Genomic DNA, 13,268 nt, shown 5'->3' with positions numbered 1-13,268 from the left:
TCTGCGCATGCGCAGACGGCAGGATCGCCGGACGAGGGCGTGCAGCTCCGCGCCGAAGATGGGTGAGTAGGAGGGGTAAAGTGGCTACAGGGGCGTGGAGTAGCCGCCTCGTGTAAACTCAGATGCGGCTACTCCACGCCCCAGTAGCCGCATAAGTAAATTTGAATATATGTGTAATAAAAGTTATCAAAAAAGTGTGGGGACGTGAGGATTAGCCCTTAAAAGGGCTATCCTCACGTCCCATTGATCCACCTACCACCCAATCTACCTTTATAGGTAGATTTGTGGTGGTAGGTTTCCTTTAACGTGTCTGGGTCATATTAGCCTAATAGACACTAATCTTCTTTCGAAATGGGTGACCCACAGCAATCTGGAGTTTGAGTCATTTGCAACATGCGCTCCATAGCCCCCAGGAAAGCTGTTCTGGAATTGTCAAGTGATGGAGCATGGGCAACATCACTTCTTTCAATATGGACAATTGAGGAGAACTGCAGTGCCCCGCTTTTCCAATCCATAGGCGATTTGTACGAGGAATTGACATTCACCAAGGCCGCTGGAATAATCCTCAGAGTTGTTTCATTGTAAATGCGACTTCTCTTTAATAAAACTTCACATAACACTTAAAATGGATTCATGCAAATAAAAATGAATCAGACTAATAAAAAAAGAGGTAGCTAAATCTCCGACCCAAGCTCTCTTCATGATCAACATGGACTCTTTTCCAATAAAGTACAGGGCTGTAATTGGACAAATTGGACACATCTTTATGGCAACAAAACTTGTTATCACAAGACACTGGAAATCAGTAGAAACTCCCCATATCAATGAGGTTATAGCACAGGTAAACACGACCTGTGCATACGGCCCACCAGCTCTCATCTGTATCCAGATTCACCAAAATATGCGACTTCTGGATGACCAGTACTTTCTACCACCAATAGTTTTACAAATCTCCAAACCACTCAGCCCTTTGGTAAAGCTTAACAGATTACCAAAGGAATTAATGAATTAAGGAATCTGTTGCGGGTCTTTAAAACCCCTAACCCCAAAACAAACCCATTCACCCTTTGTGTAGGCCAAGATGCAAATTTGTCAGTTCTTTCTTACCTTATTCGGTTCAGTTATATTAAAGTTAAAGTAAACATAAGCCAACTTTAAATCTGGATCCGTCCCTAATCACAGAGAAATGAGGAGACTATGGGAGAGAGGTATAGTTTCATAGTTTCTTAGTTTATACAGTTGAAAAAAGACACTTGTCCATCAAGTTCAACCGAGGAAGGGTAGGGATTGGATGAGGAAGGGATTTAGGGGAAACAATCCTATATAGCATAACCATCAATGTTATTTAGCTGTAAAAAGGCATCTAGACCCTTCTTGAAGCTCTCCGCTGTCCCTGCTGTGACCAGCGCCTGAGGCAGGCTATTCCACAGATTGACAGTTCTCATAGTAAAAAAGCCCTGTCGCCTCCGGTGATTAAACCTTGTTTTATCCAGACGGAGACAATGCCCCCTCGTCTTTTGATTTGATTTAATCTGGAACAACTTTCCCCCATATTTTTTGTATGGACCATTCATATATTTACATAAATTAATCATGTCCCCTCGTAGTCGTCTCTTTTCCAGACTAAATAAATCTAGTTGTTTTAATCTTTCCTCATAACTGAGACCCTCCATACCCCTTATCAGTTTTGTGGCTCTACGTTGAACCCTCTCCAGCTCCAGGGCATCCTTTTTATGGACCGGTGCCCAGAACTGGACAGCATATTCCAGGTGTGGCCGAACCAGTGCCTTGTATAGTGGTAATATTACATCCCTATCACGAGAGTCCATTCCACTTTTGATACATGACATGATCCTACTAGCTTTAGAGGCAGCTGATTGACATTGCATGCTGTTATTCAATTTATGATCTACTAGTACCCCCAGGTCCTTCTCAACAAGGGACTCTCCCAGATTTACTCCCCCAAGGACATATTTTGCCTTTGGATTATTAGCCCCCAGGAGCATAACCTTACATTTATCCACATTAAACCTCATTTGCCAAGTGGATGACCAAACATTCAGTTTGTCCAAGTCACCCTGCAGCCTATGAACATCCTCCATAGACTGTATTACACTACACAGTTTGGTGTCACCTGCAAAAATAGACACAGTGCTATTAATTCCTACCTCTATATCATTAATAAATATATTAAATAGTAGTGGGCCAAGCACAGAACCCTGAGGTACACCACTCATATGGTGACCATATGGTGACCATTCCGAGTAGGAATCATTGACCACAACTCTCTGGATACGATCCTTCAGCCAGTTTTCAATCCAATTGCAAATGATTTCTGCCAAACCAATAGCCCTAATTTTACCCATCAGGCATCTATGAGGGACAGTGTCAAATGCCTTTGCAAAGTCCAAGAACACAATATCCACAGTTGCTCCTCCATCCCGGCATCTGCTCACCTGGATGGAGGAGCAGGAGTATAATACCATCCGATCCAGGATACCTAACAGACAGGTCAGATTCCCCAAGTATTAGATGGACATTGATGAGAATCAAACTAGCCATCTTGGAACAACTCAGTTGTTCTGAGTAATGTATATTTTCATCAATCCAGTGATAACTCTGTACCCAAATGTTGTTGGGTTGCAGAACAAGCGCATGTTTGTATTGGTATTACTACTGTTTTGTTTTAAAGTAATAAAAACAGTTGTAAAAAAATTAATCCGGAACAATGCATTCCACGCTTGTGTCACAATCTTGGCACAAGCGTAAATTGCGCTGTTTGGGAATTTTAGTGTTTTATGAAGTTTTATTAAAAAGAGAAATCGGATTTAGAAAGAAACAACTCTGAGGATTATTCCAGAGCCCTTGGTGAATGTCCATTCCTCCTACAAACCGTGTATACATGGGGCCACATGTATCATCATCGTTTTTTCTGTTGTTTTTGCGCCTTTTCATTCAGGCGCACCGTTTTTGCGTCATTTTTGCGATTAAATGGCAAACTAGCCCTGCAGCAAAAATAACCAGCTTTCCCTCATCTATCTTACCAATCCAGATGTTTTGCTGCGCCTAATGATATTCATCACTTGCAACGTTTTAATTTAGGCGCAAAAACGGGCGCAAAAACACTCCAGCCCGAAGGTGGCGTTATCTGAGAAGAAAGCACCGAGTCCCTTTTCAGAACAGCTCATTTCTAGCAGCAAAGCTCAGCCAGACACTGGAACATATAATAGATACATTAGATACACTGCAGACAGGAGCTGCAGACTCTATTTACAGTTCATCACCTTCTATTTACAAAATATTCTGCAAAACGCTGAGCTCAGAGCAAGAGAGAAAAGAACTTTGCAGAATGTTGCAGATACTACATACAAGTGTCCCCCATGTAATTCTGCACAGTATCACCAGTGTGTCTGAGGGGGATACTGTGCAGAATTACAGGGGTGCAGCAGGAGACCAGCACTGGGGGATCCCCTCCAGGAGAAGCCGCTGCTGAGGAGGTCACTGGGTGCAGGGTGTCACACACCTGGGTGCTGCTGTCAGTGTTATCTTCATTCTGGGCTGTGGGAGAAGCAGAGAGGAGCTTGTAGCAGGATGACATGTAAGTGCCCGAATCTAACATTGCGCCTAAACTGCGCCAAAATTGCGCCTAAACTGTTTTAAAGTAAAGTGATTAATAAGAGGCAGAAAATTACCTTATCACAGATGGTTGTAGCTTGTGATAATTCTGGCAAAACAGTGTGCCAGAATTTATGCGCACAAAAGTGATAAATGTGGCCCATGGTGCACTGCTTCCAATGGAAAAGAAACTGGGACAGGATGTGGCTGCAAATGGATACCTTCCCTACTTCAGAGCTACTATTGGTGTTGTGCCTCCTCTTTTAAAGATATTTTTATAAATCCAAAAAGTGTGTAAAACTTTTTTTTTATGATGAAATACAAGGAACAATATGGAGCCTTTCTACATAAAAAGATATTTTTGTTCCCCTACTCAACTGGCAGGAAAACGGGACAAGCAACTACTAGTTTTCCCTCCAACCTGAGTTAAAGGACAAGTCCACATGAGTGATGCAGACTCTAACACCTCAGCATCCTTATGCCTGAGGGCCACATTCTTCACACTCAATTTATAAATTTTAAAGCGCCCTTGCTTGAACCTACCAGTGTTACAGTTATGATAACTTACGTAATGTAAGGCCAGTTAAGCCCTTGAAACTCACATAGATAGGGATGTCCATGATGGGTCCAGATGGAAATCAGTCACTTGATCTCTCTGTAGAATTCATAGAGATGTATTATCAACAAAGAAAGCAATATAATTACCCATCACAGTACAAGAAAGAAATTGAAGTCCGTCCGCTAACTGTACTCATTAGCCTCCGTAGCTAACAAGACCCTCAAACTACCATTTCGGTATTGACTATAACCAGTCTTTGGTATAGCCTGTCTTAACTCAAAGTGGGAACCTTGTAGCACAGATTAGAGCGAGTGAGTAGACCAGTGGGACTAGGTAGGATTTGCGTCCACAATACAATCCATATGACTCTCTGAAAATCCACTCAATGATTATTACATCATAGCATTCCATGGTAAGAAAGCAGTGACAGCTCTAGACCTTCAGGACATTGAAATTGTATCTTGTTTTCAGAAAAGATGATATACAGGGGTGGATAAAGACTACCAAGGAATCACGAAGTTTTAACATTTGTGGCCAGACTTGAGTCCTAGTGAATACAAAGGGGGGGGGGGGTAATAGAGTCAAGCTAACTGCATAGAGATACTTGGAGTTGGACTGGCCCACTTACAGAGAGCTAAGACTCTGACACCACTGGCCCTACAAATGATACAATAATTAAGAAGATATTTGGGTCTATCTCCTAGTTGTGGAGGGTGGACTCCCAAAACTATAATACATCTATGTAGGTGATCAAGGAGATGGACTAGTGAATGTTCTCCAACAATTTATCACTGATGCTCTAGATGGCTACAACCTTCAAAAAAGTATAACCTATTCTTCCAAAATTTCACCATTGTGGTCCAACCACAAGTCAATTTCCCGCATATTTACAGCATCACTTGAGTAAAGGAAAGTAGAGCAGCTTTCATGCTGGATCTTACACCATTACTATTACAATGGCAAATATAGCACAGCTGACCCGTTGGTTCAATAGCAGTGGCGATTGCACTGATGGTATTACCAGGACCACATATGGTCATGATTACTCACCTTTACGTACAGAGAAAAGAAACAGGAAAGACATCAAAGTCAAGATATGAACCGGTTGTATTTTCTGTGAAGACAAATAAAGGAATATATATGAGTGCACATCCGGTTATTATAGAGCGAGCTCACAGTTTCCCCTTAATGTTTTTAGAATCTTCCCTAAGCAATTGATGGGCCATCACTGATGGACATCTATATGGAAAAGAAGGTCCAGAATCATTTGTCCTCTTCTTGAAGTTTATGTCCATACTTTTTGATGAACTGCAGTAAATACCGTAGGCAAAAACATAAGGTACCCGCTGCAATGATGGCCAGGGCAATCACGATCCACTTGACCATTTCAGAGATACCCTCAAATATCCCATAACTGAGTGAGCAGGATCTGTAAATGTTCTCCTCAGTGTTGGCGGTCTTCAGATCCAGTCCTATGGGTGACTCTGTAGGCAGCGGTCTCATGCTGACTATAGTCACTAGCTCCAGGAGAAGGAGGGCGATAAATCCAAAATGAGCCATGGTTAGTCAGGTAAAGGCTTCCCCAGGACAGACAAGGCTGTGCCGGTGGCCACTGCCTCGCTGTAGGATATGGGCGAGGTCACATGATGATCACATGACAATCCTTCTATACCCAGAACCTCTACATTGTGTCATCAGATCTTGTATTACATCACAACGCAATCATCCCACACACAGCAGAGGAACTTGTTCCGAAACTTTAAAGGGGTTTTCTCTCAAAAGTTAGGGATGAGACCTCCACAGATCACAAGAATGAGGGGTCTGATGGAGTCCCAGGTACCTCCATCAGACCCCTCATCGCTCCCCGAGATTAATGGAACTGACGGCCGTGCATATCCTTTCTGCTCCATTCATCTCTATGAAGATTGCGTGGCGCTTGGCGATCTCCATCAGCTCCATGAAGATAAATGGAGGAGAACGGACATGCATGGCTGACTGCTCCATTAATCTCATGGAGCGAGGAGGGATTTGATGGAGGTCCCTTGGACCACATCATACCCCTCATTCTCGTGATCTGTGGGGTCTCATCACTGAGACCACCACTGATAAGCACTGATAAGCAAGTTAGGCCCCATCTTGCGGATAGGGCCTAACTTGTTTCGTGGGAAAACCCCTTTAATATATTAGCAACAATGTGAGGGGGATGGGAAATTATACTGTGTGCGGGTAAAGTGAGGGGCAGAGCAAAATGAATGGCTTAGGGAAATAAATTTCCTTTGTGCCTCTTTTTTTCTGACAAATTTGGACGGTACGTATTAGTAATAACTTTCTATAATGACTATGTTGGGGTTACCTATGGGGCACATTTATCGTACGCTGGTGTATGATGGTCACAGAACCACAAGTCTGATGCAATCTGAAAAATGAGATCTGATTTTTGAAAAGAAATTATAGGGCACATTATCTATCATCCCGCCTCCTTATATTTCAGGGCTTGTATGCCAGATTCCAGCCCTGATAAATGTGACCCAATAGGGCACATATACTTACCTGTTCCTTGGAGTTCACTATGCTGTTACAGCCTGTCATATTGCCCATGTTGTTATTAGTCTTGTATTGTACATTCAGTCTGCAATGATATGTTCATACTCATGTTATGCATGCTGCCACCTAGTGGTCAAAGTTTTATTGTTTGATAATTTGCTTGCTGTATCTTTAAGCTAGCTATCCCATCATGCACTGTTACCCAGTTTCTCCTCCTCTTTCTGTGACATCACTTCCTCCTTCTACATGCTGTCCTCCATTTGTGACTGTACCAGACATGTTCATCTTTTTTTTTTTTTTTTAAATTTGTTTTTATTGGCAGTAAGAGTACAAATAAAGAGCTGGGAAAGGGGGGAGTTGGTTAGCACAACCTAATACGATATAAGGCTGGCCTTGTGCACCATGCATGAACATGAAAAGACAAAGAGAAAAGCGATGCACAAATCAGGCCAATACATAAAGATACAGAATATAATCCAACAATAATCTCTTTATTAATGTAAACTAACGGACAAAATTACCATACACAAACATCTAAAAGCATTTAAAACACAAATATACAAAAAGTGACCAATGTGGAGATCCCGGTCTGGATCATCCACAAAAAACCTCTAAGTCCAGACGTGAAGTGTTGTCTGTACACCTCTACCCAGTTAGTGTAAACCTATAATAGGTGTTACATACAATGCTCCTTATCAACTGATGGTAAGTAGTGGGCAACAAACAGCCCCAAGATCGTGCTGGAATAAAAATGAGACAACCTCTAAAGTGCAGGTGCCACCAGTGTGACAGCTATATCTACCCCACTACTGAATAAAAATTGTATATAAGAAAATGAAAAAATGTAGAAAAAACATGAGAAAAGTGCTAAGTGCAAGTGGGATCAAGTAAAGGATCTTACAGCATGTAAGATGCAAAGATTCACTCCTGTATAATGAGTGGAGCCTTGGGAACGAGGCGGGACTAGAGGTGCACGGCTCCCCACGCGTATCGTCGTCACAGGGACGACTTCCTCAGGGGTAGGTAAAATAAAGAGCAGGAGCGCAGTCCTTGTAACATTGAGTACATACAGTCAAACATAAATCGTAATAAATGACAAAATATACTAGTATGCAACTCTTGGTGTCTTTCTTCGTGTATTCGCCCCCGCTCCCTCCACACTCTCACCATTTTTATATAATTTTAGAAAACAATAACAAAAACCACTAGGGAGATCTTAGACCCAATTAAGTGCCCATAAGGAACTCCCTAAAGAGACATAGGGAGGGGAGTGATAGAGAGTAATAGGGTAAGGGGAGTAAGGGAACGGGATAGGGTTAAAGGGGGTAGTCAAGTAGGCGAGCAAGAGGATAGAGGGAGGCGCCCAGGCCGGGTGGCAGGAGGACAACCGGAGCAGTCCGGAGAGTGGGACTGCCTCGGATCTTTATAAGAGTTGTCTATACTCAGTCGATTGCTGAAAGAGGATCCATGGTTGCCAGGTTTTGCTAAATTTCGCACGAGTGCCGTGTAAGGAAGACGTAAGGTCTTCCATACGCATGATGTCATTTACTTTGTTAACCCACATAGTCAGTGTTGGAGGATTGGTTTGCTTCCATAGTGCTGGGATGCAAGAACGGGCAGCCATTATCAGGAAGCGTAATATTGATTTCTTGTATGTTTGCGCTGAAACATCACAATGATGGAGAAGTAGGAGGGGAGGGTCCAGTTCCACAGAGTCTCCACAGATCAAGGAAATGTAGTGTTGCAAGCTTTGCCAAAATGGGGCAAGGACCCGACAAGACCAGAACACATGGAGGAAGGATCCTTCCTCTTCTCCACATCTCCAGCATGTGGGGGGCACCAGCGGGAAGATCGTGTGCAGTCGAGTAGGTACCCTATACCACCTAGCCATGAGTTTATACCCCGCTTCCTGGTATCTCGAACTGATTGAGGCGCAACGGCAAAGTTCGAAGATACGCTCCTTCTGCTCAGGTGTAAGTGTGACATGTAAGTCTGTTTCCCATTGCCTTAAAAACTGAGGGCCTGGGTCGTCCGGTACGGCTAGAAGACATGAATAGGAGGAGGAGAGCGTATGTCTTACAGTCCCAATGCTGGAACAAAGGCTTTCGAATGAGGTTTGGTTTTTAGAAAATTGAGAGCAAGGAGGAAGAGAAATTAAGTAGTGTCGTAATTGCTGAGCCCTCCATGCCCCCAATGGGCACGGGTCTGTGATTTCCATGAGCTGCTGAGTCGTTAACCAGGCTGAGTCTTTGCTGACGTGCTTAGCCCTAAATTTACCCGCCCGTCTCCATTGGTTAAATACGGGGTCGTCACAACCCGGACTAAAATCAGGGTGGCCCAACACTGGTGTCAGTGGGGAGTGTTTGGGCAGTAGTCTTTCCCGAACGATCTCTAACTGGCAATGAGAGAGAGTAGGGCCAATCGTTGGGTGTGATTTTAGAGCTGCGTTCCTTTCTAAAGACAGCCAAGGTATCACCTGTAGTGGGGTTGTCGTGTAGGACTGCTCCAGCCGCACCCAAGGTTTCAGGTCTGCATTACAACACCAATCAAGGACTCTGGCCATATGAGCGGCCGAATGATAACCCTTGAAGTCCGGCAACCCAACCCCCCCTGCTATCTTTGGGCGATATAAAGTGGTACGCTGAATCCTAGCGGGCTTACCCGCCCAAATGAATTTATGTTGAATGGCATTCAGGGAACGAAAGTAGGCCTTTGGCAATTTGATGGGTAGTGCTTGAAATAGATAAAGAAGACGCGGGAGTATGTTCATTTTAAGTATGGCACATCTGCCAAACCATGAAAAAATCCCTTTGGTCCACCTGGAGCAGTCCTCTTGTATTTTCTTAAGAATGGGTAGAAAGTTAAGCGTGTAGAGCTTAGATAAATCGGCTGACAATTGAGTCCCCAGGTAAGTAATGCTTTGCGGAGCCCACCTAAAATTAAAGTACCCTCGCAGTGTCTCAACCAGGGCCTCTGGAAGGGAGACATTGAGGGCCTCAGATTTGGACCAGTTAATGCGGAAATTAGACAATTGGGCAAATACTTGTATTTCCTTCATTAGGTTAGGGAGGGAAACCTGTGGGTTAGTTGTGAAGAAGAGCAGATCGTCGGCGTAAGCCGCTATTTAATATTTAATCCCTTGGGTCTCTAATCCGGAAATATCTTGATTAGCTCTTATGAGTCGGAGGAAAGGTTCCAACAAGAGGACAAAGAGTAATGGGGACAACGGGCATCCCTGTCTGGTACCATTTCGTATCTCAAAGCTGTCAGAGAGAGTGCCATTCACGCGGATGGAGGCTGAGGGGCTGGAGTAGAGCGACATGATCCAGCGGTACATTTTGGTTCGGATACCGAACGCCCGAAGGACCTCGGACATGTAAGACCAGTTTACTCTATCAAGGGCCTTTTCTGCATCCGTAGATAGGAGCATAAGTGGGATTTGTTCCATTTGGGCCTTGTATATCAAATTAATGGTTTTTGTGGTGTTATCCCTCGCTTCCCTTCCCAAGAGGAAGCCAGCTTGATCCGAGTGAATGGAGCTCAGAAGTAGGGGAGCAAGTCTCATTGCTATTACTTTCGCAAACAGTTTGAGATCCTGGTTCAACAGCGAGATTGGTCGGTAATTTGAGCATTGGGTAGCGTCTTTTCCTGGTTTAGGAATGACAGCTATGGTTGCTTGACATGTTCATCTTCACTGTGCAGTAGCAATGTGTTGAGACCGCATGGCATGTCATTTCTAAGGTAAAGGCATTAAACTGAACCTAAAGCACATCCATTGCATCCTCCCTTCATGCAAATGGCAACGCTGTGGAATGAATGTCAGTGAGTTCTACTATATACCATCCAGTTTATACGGAGACTGCACTCACAACCTATCAGGGTCTTCTCCAGCGTATATCTGTGGCAGAATATTCACAGAAAGTGCATTGCCCACCGATAATGCTCTGTGCCGCCCGAAATCCTGCATGTGTCAGGTCCGATGGAGTTCATCTTCTTCTTGGTGCATGTAAGTGCATTATCTTGCGACACAACTTGAATCCAACGCTCAGTCGTCCAACGGCACGCCCCCCCATTTCTGCCGCATGAAAGCCAACGCAGCTGCGCCACAATCCAACTATGTACTACACAATCCCAGCGCAGACTCCTGTTAAATACCTGTCAAAGCTGCACAAATCCTAAAACCGCCAAACAGTCTGATGAAAGTGCGATACGCAACCCTTAGTAAATAAGCCCCAATGTCTAGAGCCAAAGATAGGGTCACCTGATGTGCCACTACCCCTGCAGCCTATAAACTTGACTCCTCTTAGGCAATACATGAGTCATCTCTTCTCATTTTCACATGACTTTGGTGGTGTGAAAATGAAATTTGCTAGAATTCATAGAAAAGAGGGAACTCTAGAAAGGACATTATACACTCACCGGCCACTTAATTAGGTACACTTGTCCAACTGCTCGTTAACACTTAATTTCTAATCAGCCAATCACATGGCGGCAACTCAGTGCATTTAGGCATGTAGACATGGTCAAGACAATCTCCTGCAGTTCAAACCGAGCATCAGTATGGGGAAGAAAGGTGATTTGAGGCCTTTGAACGTGGCATGGTTGTTGATGCCAGAAGGGCTGGTCTGAGTATTTCAGAAACTGCTGATCTACTGGGATTTTCACGCACAACCATCTCTAGGGTTTACAGAGAATGGTCCGAAAAAGAAAAAACATCCAGTGAGCGGCAGTTCTGTGGGCGGAAATGCCTTGTTGATGCCAGAGGTCAGAGGAGAATGGGCAGACTGGTTCAAGCTGATAGAAAGGCAACAGTGACTCAAATCGCCACCCGTTACAACCAAGGTAGGCAGAAGAGCATCTCTGAACGCACAGTACGTCGAACTTTGAGGCAGATGGGCTACAGCAGCAGAAGACCACACCGGGTGCCACTCCTTTCAGCTAAGAACAGGAAACTGAGGCTACAATTTGCACAAGCTCATCGAAATTGGACAGTAGAAGATTGGAAAAACGTTGCCTGGTCTGATGAGTCTCGATTTCTGCTGCAACATTCGGATGGTAGGGTCAGAATTTGGCGTCAACAACATGAAAGCATGGATCCATCCTGCCTTGTATCAACGGTTCAGGCTGGTGGTGGTGGTGTCATGGTGTGGGGAATATTTTCTTGGCACTCTTTGGGCCCCTTGGTACCAACGCCACAGCCTACCTGAGTATTGTTGCTGACCATGTCCATCCCTTTATGACCACAATGTACCCTGTAACATCTGATGGCTACTTTCAGCAGGATAATGCGCCATGTCATAAAGCTGGAATCATCTCAGACTGGTTTCTTGAACATGACAATGAGGTCACTGTACTCAAATGGCCTCCACAGTCACCAGATCTCAATCCAATAGAGCATCTTTGGGATGTGGTGGAACGGGAGATTCGCTTCATGGATGTGCAGCCGACAAATCTGCGGCAACTGTGTGATGCCATCATGTCAATATGGACCAAAATCTCTGAGGAATGCTTCCAGCACCTTGTTGAATCTATGCCACGAAGAATTGAGGCAGTTCTGAAGGCAAAAGGGGGTCCAACCCGTTACTAGCATGGTGTACCTAATAAAGTGGCCGGTGAGTGTATATCCTACCTGAGGGGGCAAGTATTATAATAGACTCGATGTTAACTATATCATACTGGATACCAACCACTGGACCCAATGGGGCACATTTACTTACCCATCCTGCGCGATCCCCGAAAGTGCATTGTCCGACCGGAATGCACATCTGCGGCGATTTACTAAGATCGTGCGCCCGATATCCTGCATGTGTCGCTTCCCCGCTCAGGTCCGCCGGAGTTCACCTTCTTCTTCCTAGTGCATGTAAGTGCATTGTCTTGTGACACAAATTGAATATTAAATCCCGCACTCAGTCCGAATCAGTCGGATTGTCAGATAGCCAGCCTCCCCTCCCCCCCATGAATGCCGGCGCAGCTGCGCCAAAATCCGGTCGAGTGCAACACAATCCCCAGTTAAATACCTGTCCCAGCTCCGCAAATCTCGAAAACTTCGAAAATCCGACGAGAGTGCGATCTGCGGACCCTTAGTATATAAGCCCCAATATTTCTAAAAAAAAGGGCCAGTGTGATGGCTGGTGGCTGTCATTTTATCCACATCTATAATATAGGTCAACCTATTTTGGATGGCAAGAATTCCAGGAATTCCACTTTTCTTTGCCATAGTCCTAAAAATAATAAAAGAGATGTGTAGCCATGAGGTCGGTGACAGACGTGAGGTTTTTGTCGCGTTTCTGTTGCAATTTCAAACGCATGCGCTTTCAAAAACACAACCGCTGTGAAAACGCAGACAAAAAAATCATTGGAGAAAAAACCCATTGAAAAAGCCAATATGCAAACATGATGGGGCTCATTTCCTAAGGGCTCCATGGCTGCACTTTTGCAGGGTTTCCCGAGTTTTTCCGCTTTGCGATGAATTCCGCCAGGATTTTGGCGCATACGATCGGATTTTGGCGCAATCGTGCCGGCTTCCATGTGACAGAAATCGGGGCATGGC

The sequence above is a fragment of the Engystomops pustulosus genome, chromosome 5, assembly GCF_040894005.1.
Source record: "Engystomops pustulosus chromosome 5, aEngPut4.maternal, whole genome shotgun sequence".
NCBI lineage: Eukaryota > Metazoa > Chordata > Amphibia > Anura > Leptodactylidae > Engystomops > Engystomops pustulosus.
The sequence above is the reverse complement of the archived record's forward strand: the minus strand, read 5'-3'. Positions refer to the sequence as shown.